A 14,817-nucleotide genomic window follows, 5' to 3' on the forward strand; every position below is an offset into this window, starting at 1 on the left:
CAGGATAATAGTAGAGAGAATGATTTATTTCAGCTTTTATTTCTTTCATCGCATTCTCAGTGGGTCAGAAGTTTACATACACTCAATTAGTATTTGGTAGCATTGCTTTTAAATTGTTTAGCATCGGTCAAACGTTTCGGGTAGCCTTCCACAAGCTTCCCACAATAAGTTGGGTGAATTTTGGCCCATTCCTCCTGACAGAGCTGGTGTAACTGAGTAAGGTTTGTAGCCCTTCTTGCTCGCACACGCTTTTAAAGTTCTGCCCACAGATTTTAAATAGGATTGAGGTCAGGGCTTTGTGATGGCCACTCCAATATCTTGACTTTGTTGTCCATAAGCCATTTTGCCACAACTTTGGAAGTATGCTTGGGGTCATTGTCCATTTGGAAGACCCATTTGAGACCAAGCTTTAACTGCCTGACTGATGTTACTTCAATATATCCACATAATTGTCCTCCCTCATGATGACATTTATTTTGTGAAGTGCACCAGTCCCTCCTGCAGCAAAGCAACCCCACAACATGATGCTGACACCCCGTGCTTCACGGTTGGGATGGTGTTCTTTGGCTTGCAAGCATTCCCCTTTTTCCTCCAAACATAACGATGGTTATTATGGCCAAAAGGTTCTATTTTTGACCAGTACGATCTTTGTCCCCATGTGCAGTTGCAAACCGTAGTCTGGCTTTTTTTAATGGAAGTCATGGAGCAGTGGCTCCTCCCTTGCTGAGCAGCCTTTCAGGTTATGTCGATATAGGACTCGTTTTACTGTGGATATAGATACTTTTGTACCTGTTTCCTCCAGCATCTTCACAAGGTCCTTTGCTGTTGTTCTGGGATTGATTTGCACTGTTCGCACCAAAGTGTCTCCTTCCTGAACGGTATGACGGCTGCATGTTCCCATGGTGTTTATACTTGCGCACTATTGTTTGTACAGATAAACGTGGTACCTTCAGGCGTTTGGAAATTGCTCCCAAGGATCACCCAGACCTGTGGGTGATTTTGGCTGATTTTTTTTCATTTTCCCCTGAAGTCAAGCAAAGAGGCACTGAGTTTGAAGGAAGGCCTCGAAATACATCCACAGGTACACCTCCAATTGACTCAAATGATGTCAATTAGCCTATCAGAAACTTCTAAAGCCACGTCTGGAGACGTTCCTTACCACACCTGGGAGAGGTCAGAGAGAAGACACAACTAACGGTGAGGAAATACTACTATTACACTACCTGAACTGCAAATGCTTTATTGGTTCTCTTAGAAAGTTAATTCAGATTGTTGTTTAAAATGGTAGACTATGTTATCAATCAAATTCAGATTTGTTTTAAAATCAATCAATGTTATCAGGTTCATCCCTTGTCTATCTCCACATCTTCTCTTTGGGTCATTTAAGTTCTCCTCCATTGGAAGTGAAGGAATTTAAGGACAGCTTGACGTAGTGGCTCTAGGAGTGTTTAGAACAGCCCCTCCTCCATCACTCTGATCCCTCCCTCCTCCGGGACCAGCCCCAACACTGGACCAAGCACCCCCTAGTCTACCACACCCACTGGCAAGACCACCCGCCGAAGCTTCTGGGAAATATTAGTGAGTTCTCTTTCATTGCAAGTGTGACGTGTTGTAAAAGTGGATTGTGGCCAAAATGGCACCCTATTCCCCAATGAACAACTTTTCTATTTCTGGTAGTAGTGTACTGTATAGAGAATAGAGTACCATTTCAGAATATTTCATCGAACAGTTGTCTCAACTGAGTTGGTTCTGTCAGTGCTACATCCACACAAGATCAACATTATATCGATATTTGGAATATGAACAACCACGTTGCTGTTTGATTCACTAGTAAAGAGTGATGACGAAATGTTGATCCTCCCTGCAGAGCAATCAGACTCATCTGAGCTGGGGATCCCTCAGACGACAGACGACATCGTGCAGGAGAAGGGGGAGGAGGGTCGGACACGTAGGAGACACAAGACGGAGAACGTGAAGCAGCAGTGGAGCCAGGAGAGGTCCATGGCTGTAGGACTGGAGCAGGCCCAGAGGTTAGCGTATACACAGGCTGGATTTAGATCTGGGTTAAAAGAGGATCTGTTTTCTTCTAAATACTTTGAGTGTTTTATTTGGGCAGAGTTTGAACTATTTTATTGGTTTCATTGCGACAGGCAAGCTCAATTAATTAAGTTCAGCTAAAGTATTTGAAAGACAGAAAATACCACTTGAAACAAAGTCTTTTCACCACTGTTAAATGTGGAGTTTGTCAGCAGTATTGCACTGTTTAACCTTTCTGATCTCCCCATCCCGGATCCGGGATCGTGAATACAGACTCAAGCTCATTACCATAACGCAACGTTAACTATTCATGAAAATCGCAAATGAAATGAAATAAATATGCTAGCTCTCAAGCTTAGCCTTTTGTTAACAACACTGTCATCTCAGATTTTCAAAATATGCTTCTCAACCATTGCAAAACAAGCATTTGTGTAACAGTATTGATGGCTAACGTAGCATTTAGCATTAGCATTCAGCTGGCAACATTTACACAAAAAAACAGAAAAGCATTCAAATAAAATCATTTACCTTTGAAGAACTTCAGATGTTTTCAATGAGGAGACTCTCAGATAGCAAATGTTCAGTTTTTCCTGAAAGATTATTTGTTTAGGACAAATCGCTTCGTTTTCTGCGTCACGTTTAGCTATGAAAAAACCCCTGTATCCAGGATTGTGTAAATCTATCAGCAAGCTCATTAGCATAACACAACGTTAACTATTTATGAAAATCGCAAATGAAATGAAATAAATATGCCATCTCTCAAGCTTAGCCTTTTGTAAACAACACTGTCATCTCAGATTTTCAAAATATGCTTCTCAACCATAGGAAAACAATCATTTGTGTAAAAGTAGCTAGCTAGCGTTAGCATTTCGCGTTAGCATTTAGCGTTAGCATTAGCGTTAGCATCCAGCACGCAACATTAACAAAAACATAAAAGCCTTCAAATAAAATCATTTACCTTTGAAGAACTTCTGATGTTTTCAATGAGGATACTCTCAGTTAGATAGCAGATGCTCAGTTTTTCCAAAAAGATTCCTTGTGTATTAGAAATAGCTCCGTTTTATACATCACATTTGGCTACCAAAAAAAATCTGAAAATTCAGTCCTCAAAACGCGAACTTTTTTCCAAATTAACTCCATAATATCGACTGAAAACATGGCAAACGTTGTTTAGAATCAATCATCAAGGTGTTTTTCACATATCTCTTCATTGATACATCGTTCTTGGACACATGCTTTCTCCCCTGAATCAAATGGTAAAGTAGAAGCAGCTGGCAATTGCGCACCGAATTCGACGCAGGACACCAGGCGGACACTTGGAAAATGTAGTCTCTTATGGTCAATCTTCCAATGATATGCCTACAAATACGTCACAATGCTGCTAAGACCTTGGGCGAACGACAGAAAGTGTAGGCTCATTCCTTGCGCAATCACAGCCATATAAGGAGAGAATGGAAAACAGAGCTTCAGAAATTCTGCTAATTCCTGGGTGATGCATCATCTTGGTTTCGCCTGTAGAATGAGTTCTGGGGCACTTACAGACAAAATCTTTGCAGATTCTGAAACTTCAGAGTGTTTTCTTTCCAAAACTGTCAAGAATATGCATAGTCGAGCATCTTTTCGTGACAAAATATCGCGCTTAAAACGGGAACGTTTTTTATCCAAAAATGAAATAGCGCCCCTAGAGCTCTAACTGGTTAATGGGTGTGTGTGTGTGTGTGTATGTTCCAACAGGAGACGTGTCCCAGCTATAGGAAGGGAACGTTGGGACCCTACACCCTCTGTATCAGGTCACCTGTCAGCCCTGGATTATCTTCATGGCTAAAGTTGGTGAGTGTCTCCTCTCTGGCTCCTCTCTGGCTCCTCTCTGACAGGAGAGGAGGTAATATAAAAGATGATCTGCTTCCCAAACCGATTGTCTGTTTCGCTTGATGGGCTCTGCTCTAAAGTAGTGCACTGTAAAGGGAATAGGGTGCCATTTGGGATGAAGCCGTCGTCTCCTATCTCGTCTCTGTGAGAGACTCTCATTTTCTGTTTCTTCTCCTTTTCTCTCGCTCTGTCTCTGGTGTAAACAGGATGCCCGTCCATTCAGCAGTGCACCGCTGATATTGCCTCCCAGTTCCTGCTTCCTCCCATCCTGACAGAGATTGTCAATCTGGTCAGCTCCCTGGCCAGTGACACCACTGTCAAAGTGTTCGAGAGGACAAGGTGGGTCATTTGAAAGAATCAAGTCAACCGCTGGAAAGACACAATCACTGGAAAGATTCAAGCATTTGAATATGTGCATTATTTTAAAAGCTTCCAGCTAGTGTGGAAAGAGTATATATCAGGAACGCATGTATATACAGTACATACATAAGCTTACAAACACATTTCACAAACTTCATCTTTCAAGACAGTTTTGAAAGGATATGTTTTTATATATAATGACTTTATCATTTGTGTTTTTGTTTGGTCCCCTAGTTGTCCCCAAGGAGACATCTTTGTTTCCATGCCTCTGATCCAACACCTCAGCCAACCACCTGCCACCTCTAGAACCTTCGTCCTCATTGGAAGGATCTTCCACCAGTGGCATTGCACAGAGCTGCACAGAGCAAGGTACCTGAGTTCTATTATCTCTGTGCTCTGAAAGAAGTCACTGTTTGCTTGACCCGTGGTTTTGTTTGCTTATTTGATTCACGGAGTTAAACATAATCATTGCCCTTTATAAGTATATGATGCTAATTTTATTCACCTCAAATGATGCCCAATTTCCTATTATTTTTGAGAAATAAAAAAATGTGGAGGTATCCTTTTCCACTGAGGTAGTTTTTTCCTCTCTGTAACTTTGGAATGTGTAGTTAAATATCTGCATTGTGTGGTCAAACATACTTTACTAAATGACTTAATGAAAGTAGTAATACATCAGCATAATAGAGAGACATTATTATGATGCTAACAGGCAGAATTGGGCACAAACCCAAATACTAAATTCTAACCCAACCTGGAACATTTCTAGCTATTTCCCAATGTCTCATCGCAACTCTTCTCTCTCCACTTTAGAAACAGCATGCCTTTTATGGCATGGTTCTAATTCTATTGCTAATGATTAACTGTAGATGTGAAGATGTGCATTATATACACACAGGCAGCATTGTTTCTAAGCTTAGTGTGACATGACATGCTTTCTCTGCTGCTGTTCTGCACTTGGGTTCTCTCTCTCTTCTGTCACTCTGACAATCAAAGCAACCCTTTTCAAACTTTAACTGCCTAACATTTATTTATTTATTTATTTTGAAACAATCTCTGTGTCTGTAGCTTAAGCTTAGTGTCTCTGTGTAGCTAGCTCATATAGAGCTGTCTGTTGCCAGTGCCTGCATCCTGCCAGTGCCTGCATCCTGTCAGTGCCTGCATCCTGCCAGTGCCTGCATCCTGCCAGTGCCTGCATCCTGTCAGTGCCTGCATCCTGCCAGTGCCTGCATCCTGCCAGTGCCTGCATCGTGCCAGTGCCTGCATCCTGTCAGTGCCTGCATCCTGTCAGTGACTGCATCCTGCCAGTGCCTGCATCCTGCCAGTGCCTGCATCCTGCCAATGACTGCATCCTGCCAGTGCCTGCATCCTGCCAGTGACTGCATCATGCCAATGACTGCATCCTGCCAATGCCATGCTGTTTGATTGTGCTCATCTCTATTTGCCCACAGAAGACAGTTCAGATGATGAGAACACCCCTGTGCTTAGTAAGTTGATAGGTGAGTCTGACTCCGCCCCCCTCCTCATAGTAGATTGACAGGTGAGTCTGACTCTGCCCCCCTCCTCATAGTAGGTTGACAGGTGAGTCTGACTCTGCCCCCCTCCTCATAGTAGGTTGACAGGTGAGTCTGACTCCGCCCCCCTCCTCATAGTAGGTTGACAGGTGAGTCTGACTATGCCCCCCTCCTCATAGTAGGTTGACAGGTGAGTCTGACTCTGCCCTCTTCATCATAGTAGGTTGACAGGTGAGTCTGACTCTGCCCTCCTCCTCATAGTAGGTTGACAGGTGAGTCTGACTCTGCCCTCCTCCTCATAGTAGGTTGACAGGTGAGTCTGACTCCGCCCCCCTCCTCATAGTAGGTTGACAGGTGAGTCTGACTATGCCCCCCTCCTCATAGTAGGTTGACAGGTGAGTCTGACTCTGCCCTCTTCATCATAGTAGGTTGACAGGTGAGTCTGACTCTGCCCTCCTCCTCATAGTAGGTTGACAGGTGAGTCTGACTCTGCCCTCCTCCTCATAGTAGGTTGACAGGTGAGTCTGACTCTGCCCTCCTCCTCATAGTAGGTTGACAGGTGAGTCTGACTCTGCCCTCCTCCTCATAGTAGGTTGACAGGTGAGTCTGACTCTGCCCTCCTCATCATAGTAGGTTGACAGGTGAGTCTGACTCTGCCCCCCTCCTCATAGTAGGTTGACAGGTGAGTCTGACTCTGCCCCCCTCCTCATAGTAGGTTGACAGGTGATTCTGACTCTGCCCCCCTCCTCATAGTAGGTTGACAGGTGAGTCTGACTCTGCCCTCCTCCTCATAGTAGGTTGACAGGTGAGTCTGACTATGCCCTCCTCCTCATAGTAGGTTGACAGGTGAGTCTGACTATGCCCTCCTCCTCATAGTAGGTTGACAGGTGAGTCTGACTATGCCCCCCTCCTCATAGTAGGTTGACAGGTGAGTCTGACTCTGCCCTCCTCCTCGTAGTAGGTTGACAGGTGAGTCTGACTCTGCCCCCCTCCTCATAGTAGGTTGACAGGTGAGTCTGACTCTGCCCCCCTCCTCATAGTAGGTTGACAGGTGAGTCTGACTCTGCCCTCTTCATCATTGTTGGTTGACAGGTGAGTCTGACTCTGCCCTCTTCATCATAGTAGGTTGACAGGTGAGTCTGACTCTGCCCTCCTCCTCATAGTAGGTTGACAGGTGAGTCTGACTCCGCCCCCCTCCTCATAGTAGGTTGACAGGTGAGTCTGACTCTGCCCCCCTCCTCATAGTAGGTTGACAGGTGAGTCTGACTCCGCCCCCCTCCTCATAGTAGGTTGACAGGTGAGTCTGACTATGCCCCCCTCCTCATAGTAGGTTGACAGGTGAGTCTGACTCTGCCCCCCCTCCTCATAGTAGGTTGACAGGTGAGTCTGACTCCGCCCCCCTCCTCATAGTAGGTTGACAGGTGAGTCTGACTATGCCCCCCTCCTCATAGTAGGTTGACAGGTGAGTCTGACTCTGCCCTCTTCATCATAGTAGGTTGACAGGTGAGTCTGACTCTGCCCTCCTCCTCATAGTAGTTTGACAGGTGAGTCTGACTCTGCCCTCCTCCTCATAGTAGGTTGACAGGTGAGTCTGACTCTGCCCTCCTCCTCATAGTAGGTTGACAGGTGAGTCTGACTCTGCCCTCCTCCTCATAGTAGGTTGACAGGTGAGTCTGACTCTGCCCTCCTCATCATAGTAGGTTGACAGGTGAGTCTGACTCTGCCCCCCTCCTCATAGTAGGTTGACAGGTGAGTCTGACTCTGCCCTCCTCCTCGTAGTAGGTTGACAGGTGAGTCTGACTCTGCCCCCCTCCTCATAGTAGGTTGACAGGTGAGTCTGACTCTGCCCCCCTCCTCATAGTAGGTTGACAGGTGAGTCTGACTCTGCCCTCTTCATCATTGTTGGTTGACAGGTGAGTCTGACTCTGCCCTCTTCATCATAGTAGGTTGACAGGTGAGTCTGACTCTGCCCTCCTCCTCATAGTAGGTTGACAGGTGAGTCTGACTCCGCCCTCCTCCTCATAGTAGGTTGACAGGTGAGTCTGACTCTGCCCCCCTCCTCATAGTAGGTTGACAGGTGAGTCTGACTCCGCCCCCCTCCTCATAGTAGGTTGACAGGTGAGTCTGACTATGCCCCCCTCCTCATAGTAGGTTGACAGGTGAGTCTGACTCTGCCCTCTTCCTCATAGTAGGTTGACAGGTGAGTCTGACTCTGCCCTCCTCCTCATAGTAGGTTGACAGGTGAGTCTGACTATGCCCTCCTCCTCATAGTAGGTTGACAGGTGAGTCTGACTCTGCCCTTCTCCTCATAGTAGGTTGACAGGTGAGTCTGACTCTGCCCTCCTCCTCGTAGTAGGTTGACAGGTGAGTCTGACTCTGCCCTCTTCATCATAGTAGGTTGACAGGTGAGTCTGACTCTGCCCTCCTCCTCATAGTAGGTTGACAGGTGAGTCTGACTCTGCCCTCCTCCTCATAGTAGGTTGACAGGTGAGTCTGACTCTGCCCTCCTCCTCATAGTAGGTTGACAGGTGAGTCTGACTCTGCCCTCCTCCTCATAGTAGGTTGACAGGTGAGTCTGACTCTGCCCTCCTCATCATAGTAGGTTGACAGGTGAGTCTGACTCTGCCCCCCTCCTCATAGTAGGTTGACAGGTGAGTCTGACTCTGCCCCCGTCCTCATAGTAGGTTGACAGGTGAGTCTGACTCTGCCCTCCTCCTCATAGTAGGTTGACAGGTGAGTCTGACTCTGCCCTTCTCCTCATAGTAGGTTGACAGGTGAGTCTGACTCTGCCCTCCTCCTCGTAGTAGGTTGACAGGTGAGTCTGACTCTGCCCCCCTCCTCATAGTAGGTTGACAGGTGAGTCTGACTCTGCCCCCCTCCTCATAGTAGGTTGACAGGTGAGTCTGACTCTGCCCTCTTCATCATTGTTGGTTGACAGGTGAGTCTGACTCAGCCCTCTTCATCATAGTAGGTTGACAGGTGAGTCTGACTCTGCCCCCCTCCTCATAGTTGGTTGACAGGTGAGTCTGACTCTTCCCCCCTCCTCATAGTAGGTTGACAGGTGAGTCTGACTCTACCCTCTTCATCATAGTAGGTTGACCTGTGAGTCTGACTCTGCCCTCTTCATCATAGTAGGTTGACCTGTGAGTCTGACTCTGCCCTCTTCATCATAGTAGGTTGACAGGTGAGTCTGACTCTGCCCTCCTCCTCATAGTAGGTTGACAGGTGAGTCTGACTCTGCCCTCCTCCTCATAGTAGGTTGACAGGTGAGTCTGACTCTGCCCTCCTCATCATAGTAGGTTGACAGGTGAGTCTGACTCTGCCCTCCTCATCATAGTAGGTTGACAGGTGAGTCTGACTCTGCCCTCTTCATCATAGTAGGTTGACAGGTGAGTCTGACTCTGCCCTCCTCCTCATAGTAGGTTGACAGGTGAGTCTGACTCTGCCCTCCTCCTCATAGTAGGTTGACAGGTGAGTCTGACTCTGCCCTCCTCCTCATAGTAGGTTGACAGGTGAGTCTGACTCTGCCCTCCTCCTCATAGTAGGTTGACAGGTGAGTCTGACTCTGCCCCCCTCCTCATAGTAGGTTGACAGGTGAGTCTGACTCTGCCCTCCTCATCATAGTAGGTTGACAGGTGAGTCTGACTCTGCCCTCCTCATCATACTAGGTTGACAGGTGAGTCTGACTCTGCCCCCCTCCTCATAGTAGGTTGACAGGTGAGTCTGACTCTGCCCTCCTCCTCATAGTAGGTTGACAGGTGAGTCTGACTCTGCCCTCCTCATCATAGTAGGTTGACAGGAGAGTCTGACTCTGCCCTCCTCATCATAGTAGGTTGACAGGTGAGTCTGACTCTGCCCTCCTCATCATACTAGGTTGACAGGTGAGTCTGACTCTGCCCCCCTCCTCATAGTAGGTTGACAGGTGAGTCTGACTCTGCCCTCTTCATCATAGTAGGTTGACAGGTGAGTCTGACTCTGCCCCCCTCCTCATAGTAGGTTGACAGGTGAGTCTGACTCTGCCCTCCTCATCATAGTAGGTTGACAGGTGAGTCTGACTCTGCCCTCCTCATCATAGTAGGTTGACAGGTGAGTCTGACTCTGCCCCCCTCCTCATAGTAGGTTGACAGGTGAGTCTGACTCTGCCCTCCTCATCATAGTAGGTTGACAGGTGAGTCTGACTCTGCCCTCCTACTCACAGTAGGTTGACAGGTATGTTTACCTGTAGCCAGCCCAACCAAGCAACACTATCTCTAGGCTGTTCTGGTTTCATTCAGATTTCTTAAAAATCATATGGAATTCTATTTACCTGTTGAGCCTCAGAAAATTTGTCCAAAAAATAATAGTGAAAAAACTGAATCTCTGCTGCCTTCAAAAAGTATTCGTACTCCTTGACTTATTCCACATTTTGTTGTTACATCTGGAATTCAAAATCGATTAAATTGAGTGTTTTTCTTTCACCCATCTACATACAATACCCCATAATGACAAAGTGAAAAGGTGTTTTTAGATTTGATTTCAAATGTATTGAAAATGAAATAGACATGTAAATTACGTAAGTATTCATACCCCTTTTCTATTACACTCCAACTTGAGCTCCGGTGCATCCAATTGCATTTGATAATCCTTCATGTCATTAAAACTTGATTGGAGTCCACCTGTGGCCAATTCAATTGTTTGGACATGATTTAGAAAGAAAGACACCTGTTTATATAAGGTCCCACAGTTGACAGTACATGTCAGAGCAGAAACTATATCATGAAGTCCAAGGAACTGTCTGTAGATCTCTGAGAATTATGAAGGCATATACTCTATCTTCCCGAGAAAGGGTATAAAACCATTTCTAGAGTGTTGAACGTTTCCAAGAGCACAGTAGTTCTCCATCACTGGAAAATTGAAAAAATATGGAACTACCATATTTGCCTAGAACTGGCCGTCCAACCAAACTGAGCAACCGGGCAAGAAGGAGCTTGGTCAGGGAGGTGACCAAGAACCCAATGACCACATTGACAGAATTACAGAGTTCCTTGGCTGAGTTGTGAGAACCTGCCCGAAGGACAACAGTCTTTACAGCACTTCACCAATCTGGGCTTTAGGGAGAGTGGCCAGAAGGAAGCCACTCCAGAGAAAAACACACATGACAGGACGACTGGTGTTGCAAAAAGGTACGTGAAAGACTGAGAGCATAAGGCAAATGTTGTCTGATGAGACAGAAAACCAGGCACAGCTCATCACCCATCTAATACCATCCCTACTGTGAAGCATGGTTGTGGCAGCATCATGCTATGGGGATGCTTTTCAGTGGCAGGGACTGGGAGACTGGTAAGGATAGAGGGAACAATGAATGGAGCCATATACAGGCAAATCCTTGATGAGAACCTGCTTCAGAGTGCAAACGACCTTAGACAATGACCCCAAGCATACAGCCAAAGCAGCCCTGGAATGGCTTCAGGACAAAGTCCTTGAGTCCAGCCAAAGGCCCAGACTTGAATCCCATTGATAAACTGTGGAAAGACTTGAAGATTGTTGTTCACTGCTGCTCCCCTTCTAACTTAAGAGCTTGAGAAAATCTACAAGGAAAAATGGGAGAGAATCCCCAAATACAGATTGACAAATCTGATACAGACATACCGAAGATGACTCAAAGCTGTAATCGCCGCCAAAGATGCTTCTACAAAGTATTGACTCAGGGTTGTGAATACTTTTTTAAATGAGTTCTGTATTTCATTTTCAATAAATTAGCAAAAATGTATTAGAACGTGTTTTCACTGTCATAATGGAGTATTGTGTGTAGACGGGTGAGAAAAAGAATCCATTTAATTCGTTTTGAATGCAGGCTGTAACACAACAAAATGTGGAATAAGTCAAGAGGTATGAATACTTTCTGAAGACACTAATTAATTGTTGGAATGTAAAGCTTTGTACTCAATGCTTAGCTGTATGCATGGTTATGAGCTGTGCATCATATAATGTTGCTTAATAAGGATGACCTTATATCTGTGAATATGAAGAGTTCACAGTTTCCTCTGTCTCTTCTCCCTCAAACTGACTTCATATTTCAATTCCAAATATCAAATCTCACTATTTCTACTTTCATAAATGGTTGCAATTTCTCTTTAAGCTTAAGTCTCTGGCTGTCTGGAAAAGTAATTTTTCCAGTGATGCTAAGTCTATTTCTTAGAAAAGGTAAGGTTTTATTTTTCTCCTGCTCTAAAAGCAGTAGCAGACAAGCCCCATGCACGCCTCTCAGGATGGCTCTGTGAATCATTTTATGCAACTGGCCCTGGGAGCTTAGAAAACCTTACTGAGATATTTTGCTGGTTATGTCCTAAATGACATACTATTCCTTACCTAGTACACTAGTTTTGACCACAGCCCATAGGTTATGTCTGCTAGGATGTAATGAGAACCATTTATGATTGAATTTTAATAGCTTCTTATTTAAAATTCACTTTCCCACAATAGGTTAGCTGACTATCCGTTTAGTCATATACTCTATGGTAAATAAGAGATGAAATATTCTGGTCCAAGACATTCAAGGTCCCCTAGTTAAATTGATTCTCAGCCAACCCTACCATGTCTTAGAAACAGGGTTTGGCTCCGCTCAGGTCTCTCCTGTCTTCTGTCTGTCTGCTCCAGGGTTGGTTATGGTCAAATATGTTTAAATTCAGAAGTTAAACTGAAATTGCAGTTCCAATTGTCCTCATTACTTTTCAATGAAGAACATTCGGAATTTAAATGTGATTAACCCCAGTCATCGTCCCCCCTTGTGGCCCACTCTCACTCTCTTCCCTCCCTATATGTCCAATCAGCTCATAAAGGCTTCCAGCGCTTCGAGGCCTTGGAGCAGTCTGATTGGTTCAGCCCAGGGCAGTCCTGGAGGGGTGTGGCCCCAAGGCAGAGGTTTCTCCTCATACACATCCTGAAGAAGGTGGGGTGAAGAGGAGGGTGTTGTTATTATAAAAATAAAACAAATTATTCGGAAGCAGCAGCTATTCTTCCTGGTGTGTGTGTTCCTGGTGCGTTTGTTCCTGGTGCGTGTGTTCCTGGTGCGTGTGTTCCTGGTGAGTGTGTTCCTGGTGCGTGCCTGCGTGCGCACGGGAGTTGCCTATAACAAGAGATGGCAAAATTTATCAGGATGTTGCTCCATTTTCACTCCAAGGCTGTATGGGGGGGTTGATCTCTCTCTCTCTGCAGGTGACCCTGTACACCTATAACTGGTCAGTGGACCTTGGAGCCTCTCTGAACCGTGGGCTGTTGAGGCTGGTCCAGTAGCAGAATACCAGGGCCCACGTTGTCCAATGTGTCCTCAACCAGAAGATGGGTCTCTTCCACCACTGCTGCTTCTCTGACACACTGGCCCACACAGACCCCAAACAGGTAAACGTTTCTTACTCACCTTTACTCAGTTCATATACATGTACCAGAAAATCCACTGTCAATCTCACACAACCATCATACTTGTATGAGTGTTAGATTGTAACCACACAACAAGACCATTACTGAGGTCTTTAAATCAGACACACCTGCCCAAGACCTGAAAAGGTAAACGCTCAGTCTCACGCACGGCACAGCCGTCTGGTTTAATTCATCACAGTCTAACACCCTTTGATGCAACATAACTGTGGTCTATAAGTATACATGATATTAAACATATGCCACACACAATCAAAGAATGGCACGATGTTAGGATTGGGACCATTGTCCTGGTGGCTTATCAAGGTTGGGTCAGTCAGGGGGAATCAGTCTGTTAGTGGTGCATGATATAGGATTTACCTCAGTGTTTTAATCAAAAGGCTCAGTGTTTTCTGTTTCCTTCTACGCGGGCCAGTACCCTTGTCTCACTGGACCGTGGCTCCTGCTTTCACCTGGGGTTCAAAGCAAGGCCACGGGGACTTTTTAGATGGCATTTACATAACAATGTCACACGTGTAATGGTAACACAATTATACTAGAGTTTACATTAACATAAAACACTGGCGTCGAGGTAAGTCTCCATGGAAATGCGGTATTAGTGTTAGTGGAGCATCTGGTGGTGCAGCAGGTATAGGCCAGGCCACTCCCGAGGCAGGTTACACACATCTGTCAGCTCCTGAGGGTGGGACGTGGATTCCTTCCACACTAGCAGGTCCTGTACCTCCTCGTTGCTTTTCTTTTATGTCCCCCTCTCATTCTCCTCTGCTTTGTCACTTCTCCTCTTAGCTAAAGCTGGGAGGCTGGGTGTCATCTTGTCACTAAATCCCCTCCTTCATCTCTGTTTCTCTGAGGTTTAAACAGCAGTAGTTTAAAACATCTGCTATCAACAGCTCTGTCACTTCGTGACTTTGTCCTTTACATTCAGTTCTTTCAGCCCTCATTGGAATTGCATTGCAAGGAGCTGCATTGTTAAATGGTGTAACTCCAGTTACAATATGTGTTATATCATATACTTGGAAACTCCAAGACTTATGCATCTGATCTTCCTGAATCCATTTCCACTGTTTTAAAATTCATAGTGCACTACTTTTGACCGGAGCCCTTTGATCCCTGGTAAATGTAGTGCACTAAATAGGGAATTGGGTGCCATTTGGGATGTACGCTTTGTCTGTTAATTGTACTGAGTAGATTCCCCTTGGTCTTTAATACAGAACATCACCATAACCTAATTTCCCTCCCTCCCTCCCTCCCTCCCTCCCTAGGCATGGCATGTCAGCACTGAGGCCTTCATTCCTTCTTCTAGTCCTCTTTTTCACCTTTTCAGTGAACATCCCCGTCAGCCTCCTTGTATCTCTGAATCCTTTTGATAAGCTCCCGGAGAGGAGTGGAGAGAATGCCTGTGTCCCAAATAAATCAAATCAAATGTTATTTGTCACATGCGCCGTACCGTGAAAAGCTTACTTACAAGGCCTTAACCAAAAATGCAAGAAAGAATGTAAAAAATGTAAGAAAATATTTGCCAAATAAACTAAAGTAAAAAATGTAATTAAAGTAACACACTAAGATTACATAACAATAACGAGGCTATATACAGGGGCTACCGGTACCGAGTCAATGTGCGGGG

At 45.4% G+C, this 14,817-nt stretch overlaps 1 long non-coding RNA gene across 1 annotated transcript; it reads left to right on the plus strand.

Moving 5' to 3' along the window:
• Positions 1-1,243: 1,243 nt before the first annotated feature.
• On the plus strand, positions 1,244-4,239 carry LOC118964534. The gene is made up of 4 exons (XR_005051591.1): positions 1,244-1,578; positions 1,868-2,030; positions 3,772-3,867; positions 4,113-4,239. It is a non-coding gene; the product is annotated as an uncharacterized LOC118964534 (long non-coding RNA).
• The last annotated feature ends 10,578 nt before the right edge of the window (positions 4,240-14,817 follow it).

This window comes from Oncorhynchus mykiss, chromosome 5 (assembly GCF_013265735.2).
Source record: "Oncorhynchus mykiss isolate Arlee chromosome 5, USDA_OmykA_1.1, whole genome shotgun sequence".
NCBI classification, from domain to species: Eukaryota; Metazoa; Chordata; class Actinopteri; order Salmoniformes; family Salmonidae; genus Oncorhynchus; species Oncorhynchus mykiss.